Genomic DNA, 17,103 nt, shown 5'->3' on the forward strand with positions numbered 1-17,103 from the left:
TTCCAGGCCCAATAAGTACGCCTTGAAAGAGTAACCAGGAGGCTACAGAGAAGCATGATTGCATAAAGCAAAATCATACTTCCCCCTCTATGGTAAAAAGATTACCCACTGGCCTGAAGTCTTTGTTCAGCTTCCTCCCGTAGGTCAGCTCTGCTACTGGCAGCTCCTGCTTCGGCTGTGGCTATAGCTATAGCAGCCTCTGGCTCCAACGGGAGCTGCTTTTAACCATCCAGCTTCTGCGGGGGTGTAAGGTACGCCGGGGAAAGCACAGGTTCTTTCAATCTGCTTAAGCAAGGTGAAGGGGTTGACCGGGAAAGCACAGGTTCTTTCCATCAGCTTAAGCAAGGGAAGCAAGGTGAAGGGGCCGACAAGCTTACTCCAGTCCAACATACAAACAGTATTCAGTTCAGGGGAAAAAGCCAAACTAGTCAAGGGCACTTGTTGACTAAGTGCTAAGGAGCCCATTTTTGGTTGCCAATACACTTCTCCACCCCTTGTTATAGGATACATAATCTAATCAGCCATGTATCCTAGAACATACATTGTGATCCAATTACAAAGGAAACTAAAACATATCATTCATAATAAAGCAAAACATATCATTTGGTGACATTCCTAAATATTGGTTTATGATTCAAATGTGATCCACCCCTAGGTCCCAGCAAGATAATCTCTTCAATCAATCTTCCCAAAAATAATTAATAATTCAAATGTCTACCCCTAGATCCTTGTATCCATTACATAGGATCAATAATATCATAACAATAAAACAACACAGCAAGGATAACACAAAATAAGTAAACATAGAACACTATCATCATTCCCACCCCCCTTGAATGATTGGGGCTCAAAATCTTGGGGTGAGGGGTGAAGGTCTCATTTTCTATAGCTTCTTCTTGCTGAAATTGGATGTAGAGATGGCCCTGTCCCCAAAAAGTCCCATTCCAGAGGTCAATTCTTTAACGAGCTGGCAGGAATTCCAAGAATGCTATGTGCTTAGGCAGTCATCAGAAAGTGCAGGGTGCTTAAGCCTAAAGGAAACAAAACTAGCAACAAGGTTAGCCAAAACAAAGGACAAAAAGAGTAGACAAGTATGGACTATTATTCTTCAAATAAAATCATCTCAAGTTTGGTTGAGATTTCAGTTATGCAAAGATCCAACATCAGAGCCAAACTCAGGTGGGAAATGTTTCTTTTCAAAAGGAACATAATGAGGAAGCCAAGAGGATCCCACCCTAGATAGAGACTAAGATTGTCCTCTCAGCCTTTCCCCAGATGTACAAGGAAACACAATGGGAAAATTAAACTAAGAGGATCCCATCCTAGATAGAGACTAGGATTGTCCTCCCAGCCTTTCCCCAGATGTACAAGTTTTCATCCGTTAATCACACAAGGTCACCTTCAGTCTGAGTGGCTTGTGGGCTTGCAGGAGCAGTTCTTATTTCCCTATTTCTCCTGTTATCAAGTCCTCTATACATTCTGTATAATTCATTGGTTGGAATTCCATCTATCATTTCAAAACCTACCCCTGCTCTCAATAGAGCAGTAAACATTTCTTTCCTTGTTACTCTCCTTTGGCGCCAAGTTTGCTGGTTATTCACCCTTCTCTCTCGAGGAGATCTATCCCTTCCCCAGTCACCTAAGTCATGTAACTGTAAAATCTTATTTATCACTGTTGTAAGACGGCTCCCTACTTCTCCAAGTAATAAATTCAAAATTAGTTGTTTATAAGCAGGGGGAGCTGTCCTAATTATTAAATTCCTATGAGGCAGTCCCATTGGATCATTGTAATATTTGTCTGCGGTTCCTATCATAATGGCAGTCTTCATCACCTCCTCCTTTAGTCTCATGATACAATCTCTAAGTGAATACCAGGGTCTGTGCTCAGTGGGCCACATAGAATCAGTAGCATATCTCTTATTGCATCCCACAGCGGCTAATGCCAACAGAGTAGTCCTGCTATCACCATCTCCTTGCTGATGATGTTCCCTAAAAGCTTGTTGAACTAGAGGATCATGGCTGATACCTATGAATCTCATGCAGTCTGTCCTATCTACTGATATTCCACTGGCCCCTTGATCACTGAGTCTTACCATCCAAGATATCAATGGTTCTCCTATTCTTTGGCTGAATCTACTCAAAATATCTGTGACCTCTTGCGGTGAGAAATCTTCCTGAATTTCCCTTGTAAATGAATCTTCACCTCGGGTTTCTGTCTTCCTCCTTTGTATGGGTCGAGCCCTTGTCTGATCATTTAACCATCTCCTATTCTCTGTGTGAGGCACATCCTGAATCCCAGTAGTGTTTTGTGCCTCAGCCCCTACCATTGTCTCATTTTCCCCCCACTCACTTCCTCTGCCACCATGGCTAGGACGAAGCAGGCAGTCAGGCTCTTTCTGGGCTGGGTTGAAATGCACTCTGGGCTTTTTTGGTCTCCTGTTGCTCTTAGCCACATTAATAGAAAAGTTCTCATTTGAGTCAGTTTGGTCTCCTGCTATCTGAGATTCCCCTTCTTGCTGTGGGGTAGGAGTGCCCCCATGTCTTTCACTTAATCTCAATCTTTCGTATACTAGCCGGTAGGCTGATAACACTATCCAGCTTTGCCTAGATAGTGATGCCCCTGACTGAATCCCAACTTCTTGTAAACACTTTTCTAAATCCCTAGGATCTCCTCTCCGTAGCCTTGGTTCCCAGTTTTCACAGGGTCCAGCTTTTTTAGCCAATTCTTTTGCTAGGGAGGAATAAAATGGATCCTCCCATCCTGGGATATTTATCTCTTCCTCTGGAATTGTTCTGCTTCTAAATAGAGATCTTATACCTAGCGATCCCATCCTCGTCGCCAAATGTATTAGGAGGGCAGAGTTTATAATCTCAAAGAGGATCATAAACATGTCTGACAGGTTCGGAACCGCCGGATATAAGAAACTCTCAAAGTAGAAGGCAGAAGAATCAAAACATATATTTAGGCTCCACAGTAACCAACCCATGAACCAGCATCCCCACTTTGACATATTAATGAAAAGTTTCCAGGCCCAATAAGTACGCCTTGAAAGAGTAACCAGGAGGCTACAGAGAAGCATGATTGCATAAAGCAAAATCATACTTCCCCCTCTATGGTAAAAAGATTACCCACTGGCCTGAAGTCTTTGTTCAGCTTCCTCCCGTAGGTCAGCTCTGCTACTGGCAGCTCCTGCTTCGGCTGTGGCTATAGCTATAGCAGCCTCTGGCTCCAACGGGAGCTGCTTTTAACCATCCAGCTTCTGCGGGGGTGTAAGGTACGCCGGGGAAAGCACAGGTTCTTTCAATCTGCTTAAGCAAGGTGAAGGGGTTGACCGGGAAAGCACAGGTTCTTTCCATCAGCTTAAGCAAGGGAAGCAAGGTGAAGGGGCCGACAAGCTTACTCCAGTCCAACATACAAACAGTATTCAGTTCAGGGGAAAAAGCCAAACTAGTCAAGGGCACTTGTTGACTAAGTGCTAAGGAGCCCATTTTTGGTTGCCAATACACTATCTCCCCCCCCTCCGCCCCACCCCTCCCCGCCTTTCAACAGAAGGCCCTGCCTCATACTTTATTTACTAAGGGCACAGACCATTTTTGGTGAGTTCTCTATTCTCCTCTATACCTCAAAAACCCTTGATATCATTCAGCTTTCTTTCCTTCTTTTACTCCATCTCTGATAACAAGGTGGCCCTTCTCACCAAATTCAATCTCTACATATTCCTAGTTCATCTGCTCCAGTAGCTTGCACCCAAACCCATCCTCCACTTCTAATTTTCAATTTCTCACCATTGATTAGTTCTTTTCTTGCTACCTATAAACATGGTCAAATCTCCCCTATCCTTAAAAACCTTCATTTTACTATTTCCTTAAGACATTATCCTAGTGTTCATTGATTGGGGAATGGCTAAACAAGTTATGGTATACAAATGTAATGGAATGTTATTGTGCTGTAGAGAGGTGTCAAGGTGCCACTCACAACCTAGTTAAAATGTAATTGGGAAATATTTTTCAAAATATAATAGAACAGATGATGTTAATAAGTAGTCAGTATGCTCCCCACAAATATCCTTGTATATGGCTTAACTTCTACTTGAGTTTGACACCACTAGCATTGTAAATAATAATGAATATGGAAAAGCTTCCATCAAACAGAGTATTTTATATTTTATCCTGGAGGTGATAGGGAGCCACTGGAGTTTATTGAGTAGAGGGATGAATCTGAGCTTTAGGGAAATCACTTTAGCAGTTGAACAAAACATGGACTAGAACGGGGAGAGATAGTGGCAGGCAGACCACCAGCAGGCTATTGCAATAGTCCAGGCAAGAAGTGATGAGGACCTATACCAAGGTGATGGTGTTATCAAGAGGAGATTAAGTAGGTGTGTTCAAGAGAAACTGCAAAGATGAAATCAACAGACCTGGGAACACATTAGATACAGGGTGGGGGTGTGTATGACTGATAGTGAGGCGTGCAGAATAACTCTTAGATTAGGAGCCTAAGTGACTGGAAGGGTGGTGGCACCCTTGACAGTAATAGGAAATTTTGGAAGGGGGATGGTTTGGGGGGGAGGTAATGAGTTCAATTTTGAACATGTTGAGTTTAAGATGTTCAACTGACATCCAGTTAGAGATGTCTGAAAGGCAGCTGGAGATGCAACACTGAAGGTCAGCACAGAGGTTAGGGCAGGATATGTAGAATAAGTAGAATTGAGAATCATCAGCATAAAGAGGATAATTAAATCCATGGGAGCTGATGAGATCATCAAGTAAAGTAGTATAGAGAGAGAAGGGGACATAGGACAGAAGCCCTGTAGGATATCCATATGTAATGGTAATTAAGGTGGGACTTTTTTTTTTTAAAGTTTTCTCTTTTTAGAATGCTAAAGTAATCAAGTGCCTTTGATTATGTCTTACTAGATGCAGAGCCCCAGGCTCACACACTTTTACTAACTAGATGTAATGCTGCAGGCCCACACCCTTTTGCTGATTAGGGCCCTAAGAAGAGTATATTAACTCAGAGGTTAACATTTTATTTGGGGCTCTCACTCACTGTTAGAGTGTTAGTGTGGAGACTCCGGGTAGCCACTGCAGCCCATTGGCTTCGAAGCAAATGGAGATGTTGGTGCTTCTCTTTTTGGTAACTACATATGTGATGTCTCGATTAGACAAAGCCTGTCTGTTGAACTGTGTTATTTGATATGTTGATATTTTCTGTTTGTAATTTCTATTTGTATTTGCTCTGAAGTTCAAGGTGCCGGTTTTTCCTCCTGAACTAAGTGAATGATATATGTATGTTTAAAGTAAGACTTAACCCCTTAAGGTTGCTTTCCTTAGAAAAGAAGATCAAAGAACCTGGGCTGGCAGCTCTTGTTGCTGGTCTTGTTGGGTCTTACACCCCTATAGCAGCTGCTAGCCACATTATTGTTACACCATGGTTAGTGGTTGTGACCTTTCCCAATCCCCTCAGTTTCAGTGTTCCTCTCTGAAAGCACTCAGATTATCTATACACATCCAGTTTCTTTTGCCCTCTAAAAATTTAAGTTTTGTAAGGGCAGGGCCTTTTTTGATTCCTTTTTGTCTGTATCCCCTCATCTGGTGCAATACCTGCTGCACAGACCCAGATGGCTCCAGAGGAGAAGGTGAGGCTGGTTACTTTTGACTTAGAGTGAATGTAAATAGCAATTGTTTCTCTTTTGGCCAGAAACCTGGAGAGTCTTCCTCTCCCAGGTTGATTTTTTTTTAAAGTAATAGAGGCCATTCTCTGCCTCATTTCTTGCCTAGCCTTAATCACTGAATGGGCACTGCCTCAGTCAAACTGAGACCCATTAAAGACCTTAGCTCAAAAAGGCCAAGGTCAGGGCAAAGCCAAGATGGCAGAGTGAAAACAGGAATTCACTTGAGCTCTGCCCCAAATCCCTCCAAACACCTGTAAAAAACGACTCTAAACAAATTCTAGAGCTACAGAACCCACGCAATGACAGAGTGAAACAAGTCTCCAGCCCAAGACATCCTAGATGGTCACTGGGAAAGGTCTATCGCACTGTGCTGGAAGGGGAGCACAGCCTAGCCAGGGTCATGCCAGGACAGACCAAGCCAGAGTAGACCTGGTACAGCAGGCCTCAGTGCACCAAATCACTAAGTTGTGGTGGCTTCCAGACTTCTCAACCGACAAAAGCCAAAGACAACTTAGCAGGTCAGTGGGAAAACTTTGTTGGACCTGGATGAGAGAAGGGTACACTCAGGCCTCAGCCCCAGGGATGATGGAGGTGGCTGCAGTGTTGGTAGTAGCAGCAGCTGCTGCTTCTGGAGCTCCAGGCCCACAGCCATTGCAGGTAATCAAGTGGCTGATCAGAGTGGGAGTGCAGGGATCTCTTGGCTGGCACTGAGGCAAGATTCTCTTGCTTTGACCTGCTTGGATCTGAGTCACAGTCCTGGTTGGTGGTCCTGGGGTGAGGAGGAGCCCTGGTGTGGCAGAGCTTGTGGTGGCTGTGGAGAGGGAGTCCTCCTGGTAGTGACACTGCAGAGGAGTAAACACCTCTCACTGGATCATACCACCTCAGAAGAACTGAAAATTTCCAGGTGCCTAGAAGTAGCTATGAAAACAGCAGCACAAAACCCCTGAAGCTTGGAACAGAGCATTCTCTATTCTGGAAGCAGAGTTCTACCTTGACAAAATGCTAAAAAGTCAAGTAACTGGATGGGGAAATGAGCAGGCAATGTAAAAAACCTCAGAATATAGAATCTTACTTTGGTAACAAAGAAGATTAAAACATACAGCCAGAAGAAGACAACAAAGTCAAAGATGCTACATCAAAAGCTTCCAAGAAAAATACGAATTGGTCTCAGGCCATGGAAGAGCTCAAAAAGGATTTGGAAAATCAAGTAAGAAAAGTAGAGGAAAAATTGAGAAGAGAAATGAGAGTGATGCAAGAAAATCATGAAAAACAAGTCAACGACTTGCTAAAGGAGACCCAAAAAAATACTGAAGAAAATTACACCTTAAAAATAGACTAACCCAAATGGCCAAGGAGCTCCAAAAAGCCAATGAGGAGAAGAATGCCTTAAAAAGCAGACTTGGCCAAATAGAAAAGAAGGTCCAAAAGATCACTGAAGAAAATAATTCTGTAAAATTAAAAATGACTTTGTGAGAAAATCAAGAAATTATAAAACAGAACCAAAAGAATGAAAAAATAGGAGACAACATGAAATACCTCATTAGAAAAACCACTGACCTGGAAAATAGATCCAAGAGAGAGAACTTAAAAATTATTGGACTACCTGAAAGCCATGATCAAAAAAAGAGTCTAGACATCATCTTTCAAAAAATTATCAAGGAAAACTGCCCTGATATTCTAGAACTAGAGGGTAAAATAGAAATTTAAAGAATCTACCAATCACCTCCTGAAAAAGATCCCAAAAAGAAAACTCCTAGGAATATTGTGGCCAAATTTCCAGAGTTCCCAGGTCAAGGAGAAAATATTGCAAGCAGCCAGAAAGTAACAATTTGAGTATTGTGGAAACACAATCAGCATAACATAAGATCTAGCAGCTTCTATATTAAGGGACTGAAGGGCTTGGAATATGATATCCCAGAGGTCAAAGGAGCTGGGATTAAAACCAAGAATCACCTACCCAGCAAAACTAAGTATAACACTTCAGGGTAAAAAATGGATTTTCAATGAAATAGAGGACTTTCAAGCATTCTTAATGAAAAGACCAAAGCTGAATAGAAAATCTGACTTTCAAATATAAGAATTAAGAGAAGCATGAAAAGGTAAACAGGAAAGAGAAACCATAAGGGACTTATTAAAGTTGAACTGTTTACATTCTTACATGGAAAGATGATATTTGTAACTCATGAGACCTTTCTCAGTATTAGGGTAATTGAAGGGAATATACATACATACATATATACACATCTATATCCATATGTGTGTGTGTGTGTGTGTGTGTGTGTGTGTGTGTGTATAGAGAGAGAGAGAGAGAGTGAGCACAGGGTGAGTTGAATATGAAGTGATGATATCTAAAAAAATAAAATTAAGGGGTAAGAGAGGAATATATTGGGAAGAGAAAGGGAGAGATAGAATGGGGTAAATTATCTCACAAAAAGGAGGCAAGAAAAAGCTGTTATAATGTTTTGGGGTTTTTTTGGAGGGAGGAAGGTAGGGCAATTGGGGTTAAATAACTTGCCCAAGGTTGCACAGCTAGTGTGTCAAAGTATCTGAGGCTGGATTTGAACTCAAGTCCTCCTGATTTCAGGGCCAGTGCTCTATTCACTGCACTACCTAGCTGTCCCAAGCTATTATAATGGAAGGGAAGAGGGGGTAGGTGAGGGGGAATGAGTGAACTTTACTCTCATCAGATTTGGCTTAAGGAGGGAATAACATACACACTCAATTGGGTATCTTACCCTACAGGAAAGTAGGGGCAAGGGGATGAGAGGAGAGGGATGACATATAGAAGGGAGGTCACATTGGGGGAGGGGGTAGTCAAAAGCAAATACTTTTGAAAAGGGACAGGGTCAAGGGAGAAAATTGAATAAATGGGGGATGGGATAGGATGGAGGGAAATATAGTTAGTGTTTCACAACATGACTATTATGGAAGTATTTTGCATAAATGATACATGTATAACCTATATTGAATTGCTTGCCTTCTCAAGGAGGTGGGGTGGTAAGGGAAGAAGGGAGAGATTGGAACTCAAAGTTCTAAAAACAAATGTTAAAAATTGTCTTTACATGCAACTGGGAAACAAGATACACAGTCAATGGGGTATAGAAATCTATCTGGCCCTACAAGAAAGTAAGGGGGAAGGGGATAAGGGGGCGGGGGAGTGGGCTTATAGAAGGGAGGGCAGACTGAAGAAAGGAGCAATCAGAATATATGCCACCTTGGGTGGGGAGGAGGGTAGAGATGGAGAGAAAATTTGTAACTCAAAATCTTGTGGAAACAAATGCTGAAAACTAAAAATAATCCTAAAAATAAATATATCATGTCAGATATACCTTTTACAAATAAATATATTTTAAAAGTTTTGTTTATTCTCAATTGAGGGCCCTGGAACCTATAGGTTTCACTGTATCGTGTAAGTAAATAAAATCAGTGGTCACCAGTAAAAAAAAAAAAGGCCAAGGCTTCCCACTGCACCCAAGGCCATCTCTAGCCATCCTGATTTATATCTGGCCACTGGACCCAGATGGCTTTGGAGGAGAAAGTGAGGCTGGTGACTTTGCACAGCCCTCCCTCACTTTAAATCCAATTCACTTGCATGTCATGGCATCACCTCCCTGATCACCTCTTCGAGAATGAAGGATAAACAACAACAACAAAGCCTGTTGCCCAGCAGAGAATAGATATTCTTTGAAGGATAGGTGCATATACCTCTTTAGCACTACTGTGCCAGTGAGTGAGACAGTTTGTGGATTATGGAAACCAGTCTCCTAAGGATGAAAGTTAACAGTCACTCTGGGCTTTAATTTCTTCAATTATAAACAAAGGGATTGTACTAGATGACTTCTGAGGTCCTTTCCAGTCGTACACGTGTGAGCCAATGACCCAAAGAAGAGGAAGCATATTACCAATGAAGAAATGTAAAGGAGAAGGGACACAAAAGATATCAGTGGATAGACATCTAATGGGAAAAGGAGGTGGTTTAGTCACCAAACAAAAGCAAAATGATGACAGACCAGTGTTATGCAAAGTCAAGAGATCCAGTGGAAGCCCACCAGAACACTGGGTAGATACCGTGTGAAGGGATTTGTTCACAAGAAGATATGGAAAATAGTACCATAGGATAAGAATGCACGAATGGGTTGGACCAAGATCAATGAGATCACAAACTCATCTAAAACAATTTACATTCATTATCTTATTTGATACACAACAGGAAAATGGCACCCTTTCTTTCACTCAAGTCAGAAAAAGCCCACAGTAGAGACTGGTCCCTTATCAGAATCCAAAGCTCTGTCCATTCAATGATATAGATTTGTATTTCAATATTTATTCTTGATAAACAGTAAGAACCCAATGGCTTAACTCTGAGTTCTGAACTTGGCTCTCACGTAGATACCCTTTGTGACTTCGATCAAATCACTTATGTGTTCGATGCTTCAGTTTAATCATATGCAAAACAAATTAATATTAAACTAGATAATGGAGTTTGAATATGGATTCATAAGCTCTTTTAAATGTGCTTTATAATTTTCTTCCAAACCTTAACTATGGCTTTAAAGGATGTTATGCATCACTCTTTTCTCAATTTCCCCTTTAACTAGTAAACTATCTAGTTGTTATGTTAGATTATGTCTCCACCGTCTAACTGAAGCAGATAACAGGTAATTATCCAAATAACTCCACAAGGAAAAAAAAAGCCCCATTCTCTGGTCTGACTTTGAAGATAATCACAGGCTATTCACTGACAGAACTCAGGTAATGTGGACTCAAAAGTCTTTTTTTGCCTAAATAACTCAGAAAATTGAGAGGGTAAAGAATACTGATTTGGCTTGAATTACTAAGACATTCCCCTGGCCTTCCCTTTAATTTTATGCTTGTAGATATTATACCACAGAGGTATTTTTGTCAATGGAGATAATACAGACCCAGGCTATAGTTCCAATTTACTACAAATTTGTCAAGGACATCACCTTGCCAAGAATTCAGAAAGTTGAGAAGTAAAGGAAGCTATAACTTGTAAGCTGGATTCAAGTCATCAAAGACTAAACTTTAAAACGGGCACTATTTTTTTTTTCTTCTTGGCTTTATATTAGGCACAATCAGTAGAGTAGGCACCCTACTCTACTAATTCTGACTCAAGTCACAGTACCTTTAACATTAGGCAAAGGATGGTAAACTCATTCTTTTGAGGTTCAAAATGTTAGACAAATATGATGAAAAAATAAACAAGAAAGAAGTTAATGATCCAAGTAGAATCTTAGTAAACCTTGGTATGATATATCTCTGACGATTATTGAATGGGAATAGAAAGGATACATATTTCTCAGTTGTGCATGGCACTTTTAGTAAAATCTGATCATGTATTAGAGGATATTTAAAGTGTAGTAAGGATAACTTGGGGGAGCTCTGACACCCTTTTAGGGAGGTCTGTAAAGCCAAAACTATTTTCATAGTAATACTAATCAGTCTTAATTTCTAATATGGGAAATATTGGTAGAATAATTCACATAAGCAAAAGCGCTTTAGGGAGGGGTCCTTGAAAATTTTTAAGAGTGTAAAGGAGTCCTGAGACCAAAAAGTTTGAGAACTGCTATATTAGTGCATAAAAACCTCACAAACAAATGCAGAAAAGCAGTAATAGTAAATACATCCTTTACTGACCACAATATAATAAAAATGATTTTCAATAAAAAGCCATTGAAGAAAGGTAAAAATTAACTGAAACTAAATAATTTAATTCTAACTAATGGCTGGATCAAAGAAAAAATAATAGAAACAATAGATAATTTCATTAAAGATAATGACAATAATGAGACATGATACCAAGGTTTTGAGGATGCAGCCAAAGCAGTCCTTAGGGGAAAACTGATGTCTATACATTCTTTCATCAACAAAAGAAAGAACAGATTAATGAATTTGTTAAGCAACTAAAAAACACCCTATAAAACCAGTAAGTTTTGAAACCTCAATTAAACACCAAAATAGACAACCTAAAAATAAAAGAAAATGATAACAAAACTGAAAGCAAGAACATCTTTGAATTAATAAATATATAAACAATTAACCTGATTTAATTAAAAATTAAGAGGAAAATCAAATTACCACTATCAAAACTGAAAAAGGAGAATTCACAGCAAATAAAAAAGTTATTAGAAACTATTTTGCCCAATTATGTTGTCAATAAAACTGACAAATGAAAAGATAAATATTTCCCAAAATATAAAATATCCAGACTAATGAATTAAGAAGTAGAGAACTTGAATAACCTAATCTCAAAAAAAGATATCAAACAAGACATAAATGAACTCTTAAGGAAAAGAGAACCAATACCAGATAGATTCACAATATATCAGATATTCAAAGAACAATTAATGCCAATGGCACACAAAATGTTTGCAAAAATAGCAAAAGAAAGAATCCTACCAAATGTTTTCAATGACACCAATATAGTCTTTTTATCTAAACTAGGGAGAGTTGAAACAGAGAAAGAAACTATAGACCAACATTCCTAATGAATACTGACATAAAAAAATTCAAATAAAATATTAGCAAAGAAGCTACAAAAAGATTAACAATATCAATAAATCAATAAACATTTATTAAACACCTAATACATGCCAAGTACTGTACTAAGCATTAGGTATACAAAAAAAGGCAAGAGATAGTTCCTGCCCTTAAGGACCTCAATCTAAAGGGGGAAGACAAATAAAATGGAAGTGGTGACCCTGGGTGCTGGGTGCTCACCATGCTAGTGCTGGCCTTAGTGCAGACACCCAACTAGCTTAGCACTGTAGCTCAGAACTCCTAAACTAAAAAGATCCACCAGAAAAGGAACAATTCTGAGCAATCAGCAACTTGAATTTTCCAAGCCTTACTTTTGCAACAGAAAAGTTGCCATTCTTTCCATCTTATATAACAGGTGCATTTGAAGGGAATCAGTGACTACAGAAGAATATGGTCCAAGGATCCCTCCAGGTCCTTAAGACATTTTCAGGGGGTCCACAATGTCTAAACAATTTTCATAATAATACTAAAATACTATTTGCCTATTAAAATATTCCCCCTTTTCCAACTTCATATCTGTGTGAGGCTGGATTTCCTTCACAGACTTCAAACAAAAAACATATCCCAACAGACTGAACGCAGAAGCAGATATCAGAATATAACTATCTTCTATTAAGTCAGTTATTAAAGAGATTTGCAAAAATATATAAAACAATGCCACTCTTCTCACTAATTTATTTATTTATTTATTTATTTTTTATAAGTTTCTTTATTTATTTTTAGTTTACCACACACGGTTCTACATAGTTTTGAGTTCCAGTTTTTCTCCCCTCCCTCCCCAAGACGGCATGGAGTCTCATATAACTGTCATGTATAACTTCGCATCGAATTAATTTATGCACTAGTCAAGTCGTGGAGAAGAATTTTGACCAATAGAATGACTCATGAGAAAAAAGAAACAGAACAAAAAAAAAAAAAAAAACAAACCCAAAAACAAAAACAAAAGAGAAGCAAAAAAGGCGAGCATGTCTCACTAATTTATTTAAAAATTGTTATTTTGGGGGCAGCTAGGTGGCACAGTGAATACAACATCAGCCCTGGAGTCAGGAGGACCTGAGTTCAAATCCAGCCTCAGACACCTGACACACTTACTAGCTGTATGACCTTGGGCAAGTCACTTAACCCCCAATTGACCTGCCTTCTCCCCTCCGAAAAAGAAAAAAAATTGTCATTTTTCATAAAATATGTTAAATGCAATGGGCTTGTTATTTTTAAATAAACATTTTTAATATTTATCTGTTTTCATTTCTAATATGCTAAATATCAACAAATATAACCCATATAAACAAAAGCTCTTTGAGACCCTCAATAATTTTTAAGAGCATAAAGGAGTACTCAACGGTTTTTAAAAGTACAATTTTGTTGTTGCTCAGTTATTCTAATTGTGTCTCACTCTTCGTGACCCTATTTAGGGTTCTCTTGGCAAAGATACTGGAGTGGTTTGCCATTTCCTTCTCCAGCTCATTTTACAGATGAGGAACTGAGGAAAACAGGATTAAATGACTTGCCCAGGGTCACACAGCTAGTAAGTGTCTGAGGTCAGATCTGAATTCATGAAGATGAATCTTCCTGATTGCAAGCCCAGTGTTCTATCTTTTGTACCACCTAGTTGCCCCTTTTAGAGGTATAAAGGGGTCCTTGACAGCTTTTTAGAGTGTAAAGAGGTCCTCAGTAATTTTTAAGAGTGTAAAGGAGTACTAAGACTAAAAGGTTTGAGAACCAGAGATATAGAAGATGAACTTCTAAGTCTTGGATACCTTACTGCTCCTTCAATTTCCATAAACCATAATTAACAAATTATAAATCCAATCATCTCTGCTCCAAAGGATCTCTGTAGTCATTGATTTTTAAATTTAAAGCTCTTTTTTTATTTGTGGCCATGGTCTATTTCTGTCTGAATACTGCCAACTAAGGTAAGAGAAGTGTACAACAGAAATAGATCCTTTACCAAGGCAATAAAAACTGGAAGACCAGTAAATTTTTTCTTCCATAATGTCAGGACTTGGAGGCAGCAGATTTGCTATTCTTTTAAAATAGAAGTTCATGTTTTTAATAAATATAGGAAGAAAAATGTACTAGAGTTAGTCTGATAAAATATTTACTGCTGGTGGAGCTTATGATGTCCAGGATTTGCTTATTCCTTCTGGATCTTCGAAGACTTGAAGGAATTTCTGAATCAGCTTAGCCACACCTGAAGTTTAACAGTAACATTTCAGGCAATAATTAAAGACAGGGAAAGAGTCTGGTGAAAAGTGATAGGCCTGCTCAGTACCCCTGAAAAGTATCCTACTTTGTCAGTGCCTAAATCAGGTCCTGGGAAAACTGGTTATCAGTAATGGTTATCAGCACCTTTATCAGATGTGAAACACAGCAGCAAATTTTTATTTTAGCTGCTCTGCTCTGGTAAAAATTTAAGAGGGAGGCATGTGGTAGCTAAAATAAATTTGTAGATTTCAATTATCCCAGTATTCCTGATATTCCAATGTAATCATCAGTTTCCAAACTTCTAGCAGATGCCCAAATGTGTTAAATGGAAAACACAATATATTTGACTTTTCCTGATCCCAACTTTAGCACCAAATGAAAACTACCTGAGATGATTGGAGGGGTGGGGATGGGTCAATTCTTTAGGAATCTATAGTAATGATAATGTTAACTTGGGAGCTATTGTGTGTTATGTCACATTAAAATCTTTACATATACCCAAGTATGATTAATGTCATAGGATTTAGGCTACAAGAAATCTGCCTTAATTAGTTACTTTTATCTCCCTGTATATTCATTGGCAACAACCTGTTTAATGGACAACATAAGCCTGGCTTTGCTACTTAACTGTAAGCTTGAGTAAGTCTTGAGTCCTTAAGTTTCCTCCTCTGTATAATGGAGTGGCAGAGGGGTGTTGGACTTCAGAGGTCCTTAATCTGGGGTCCATGAATTTGCTTCTTTAATATCTGATAATTGTATTTCAATTTCAGGAAGACCTGAGTTCAAATCCAGCCTCTGATATTGCCTAGCTGTGTGACCCTGGGCAAGTCACTTTACCTTATTTGCCTCAATTACCTCATCTATAAAATGAGCTGGAAAAGGAAATGGCAAACCATTCTAGTATCTTTGTCAAGAAAATCCCCAAATGGGGTCACAAACTGAACAACAGCAACAATTTCAATTAACTGGTTTCCTTGGTAATCCTATGTATTTTAATTTTATGCATTTAAAAACATTATTCTGAGAAGGGTTCCATAGGCTTCACACTGTCAAAAGAGGCCTAAAATTAAAAAAAGGTTAAGAACCCCTGGATGAGACGATCTCTAAGGTCCCTTTAAACCAGGGGTGAGGAACCTTCAGCCTCGAGGCCATATGTGGCCCTCTAGGTCCTCAAATTCAGCCCTTTGACTGAATCCACACTCAAACAGAATCCTCTCAATAAAAGGACTTGTCCTGTAAAACTTGGACTCGGTCAAAAGGCTGCACCTAAGGACCTAGAAGGCCACATATGTGCAGGTTCCCCACCCCTGCTTTAAACTGTAAATCCTACAGGTGAGTTTGGAATGGTTCTAAATGGTTCTCTAGGTTTAGAGAGAGTCCAGTGGGCCATTCAGGGTAAGACCTAGTTAAAGATCATTGAGTAGAAAAAGGGGAAGCCTTCTTCCTTCAGCTAAGGTACCTTCACATCTCTATCAAAATCTTCTCAGAAAAGAGTCTAAAACATATACATATTAAAGTGTGAATAAGCAATAATAGCTTAAAATTTAATGCACTCCTAGGAGCATCTTCATTTTTCCTTAAATGGATTTGACAGTAAAACTTTCAGATGCAACAGCCCCTATCCAGGGGAATAGGCTTTTTTCAGCACCCCTTGAAACCATTCTGCCTCTACCTAAGGCAGTCAAAGATCCTATAATACATGTTACATAGACCCTTAATGGTATCACGAACATTTGATCATGACCAGCTTTCTCCTTGCTGGCTGAGGATGGATGGGATGAGTGAAGAGTGGCTTCTGCCAAACCCTCAAGTGTATGAGTCAGTAAGGGAAGTTACAGTGGCCTTGGGTTGGGGTACCTATATGACCATGAGTAAATCACAGTAACTTCTCCAGGCCTCCATTTGTTTCTTTTTCTTTTTCCCCTCAGTTTCCTAAACTGTAAAATGAGCACATTGGACTAGGTAACTTCCAAAGTCCCTTTCAGCTCCATACCCTAATGATTTGGGTTTTGACCAAAGAACAGCAAAGGAATTCAATAGCAGCTCCACCTCTCAAAATCCATAGGAACAGGTGGGAACTGCAAAGACAGCTCCCTCTCCCCAAGGAAACCTGATCTCAGTGCACCAGGGGGGCTCTTAGCCCTTCCCCCTCCCTCCACTTATCCTGTACACCATTCAGTCAGTCAACAAGTTACCCCACCCCCAATCCTTTATACTACACACACCTCACTTCATCCTCATAGGAATCATATATCTACAAGGGGAAGAGACCTCAGAGGCCATCTAGTCGAACCTCCTCATTTGACAGTTGAGGAAACTGAGGCCCAGAGAGTAAAGTGACTTGTCCAAGGTCACACGGGTGATTTCAGAGACTGGATGAGAACCTAGAATCAGGCCCCAGGCCTCCAGGCCGCAGGTTCCCCACCCCAGACCTAGCTCCTTCACATCAAGCCAGATTCCACCACATCAAACCAACCCACCGGTTTATATTGCACACCCCTCCACTCCCTATTCCACTCCTTACGCTGGACTTCTATCGCCTCACTCCTCCTCACCTTCCTCCCCCTTCCCCACACAGCACACCCCTCACCCTCAAACCCCTTCTGCTGCACATTCCTCACCTCAGCCTCATGCAATTACAGAACCAACTGGAATGGAGTGC

The 17,103-nt window shown here is 39.8% G+C and overlaps 1 protein-coding gene across 1 annotated transcript in view; it reads right to left on the reverse strand.

The window, feature by feature from the left end:
• Positions 1 to 17,103, reverse strand: part of LOC118834881 (transmembrane protein 180-like) — a 76,071-nt gene that overhangs the window by 58,532 nt on the left and 436 nt on the right. The window lies entirely within an intron of this gene.

This window comes from Trichosurus vulpecula, chromosome 1 (assembly GCF_011100635.1).
Source record: "Trichosurus vulpecula isolate mTriVul1 chromosome 1, mTriVul1.pri, whole genome shotgun sequence".
NCBI lineage: Eukaryota > Metazoa > Chordata > Mammalia > Diprotodontia > Phalangeridae > Trichosurus > Trichosurus vulpecula.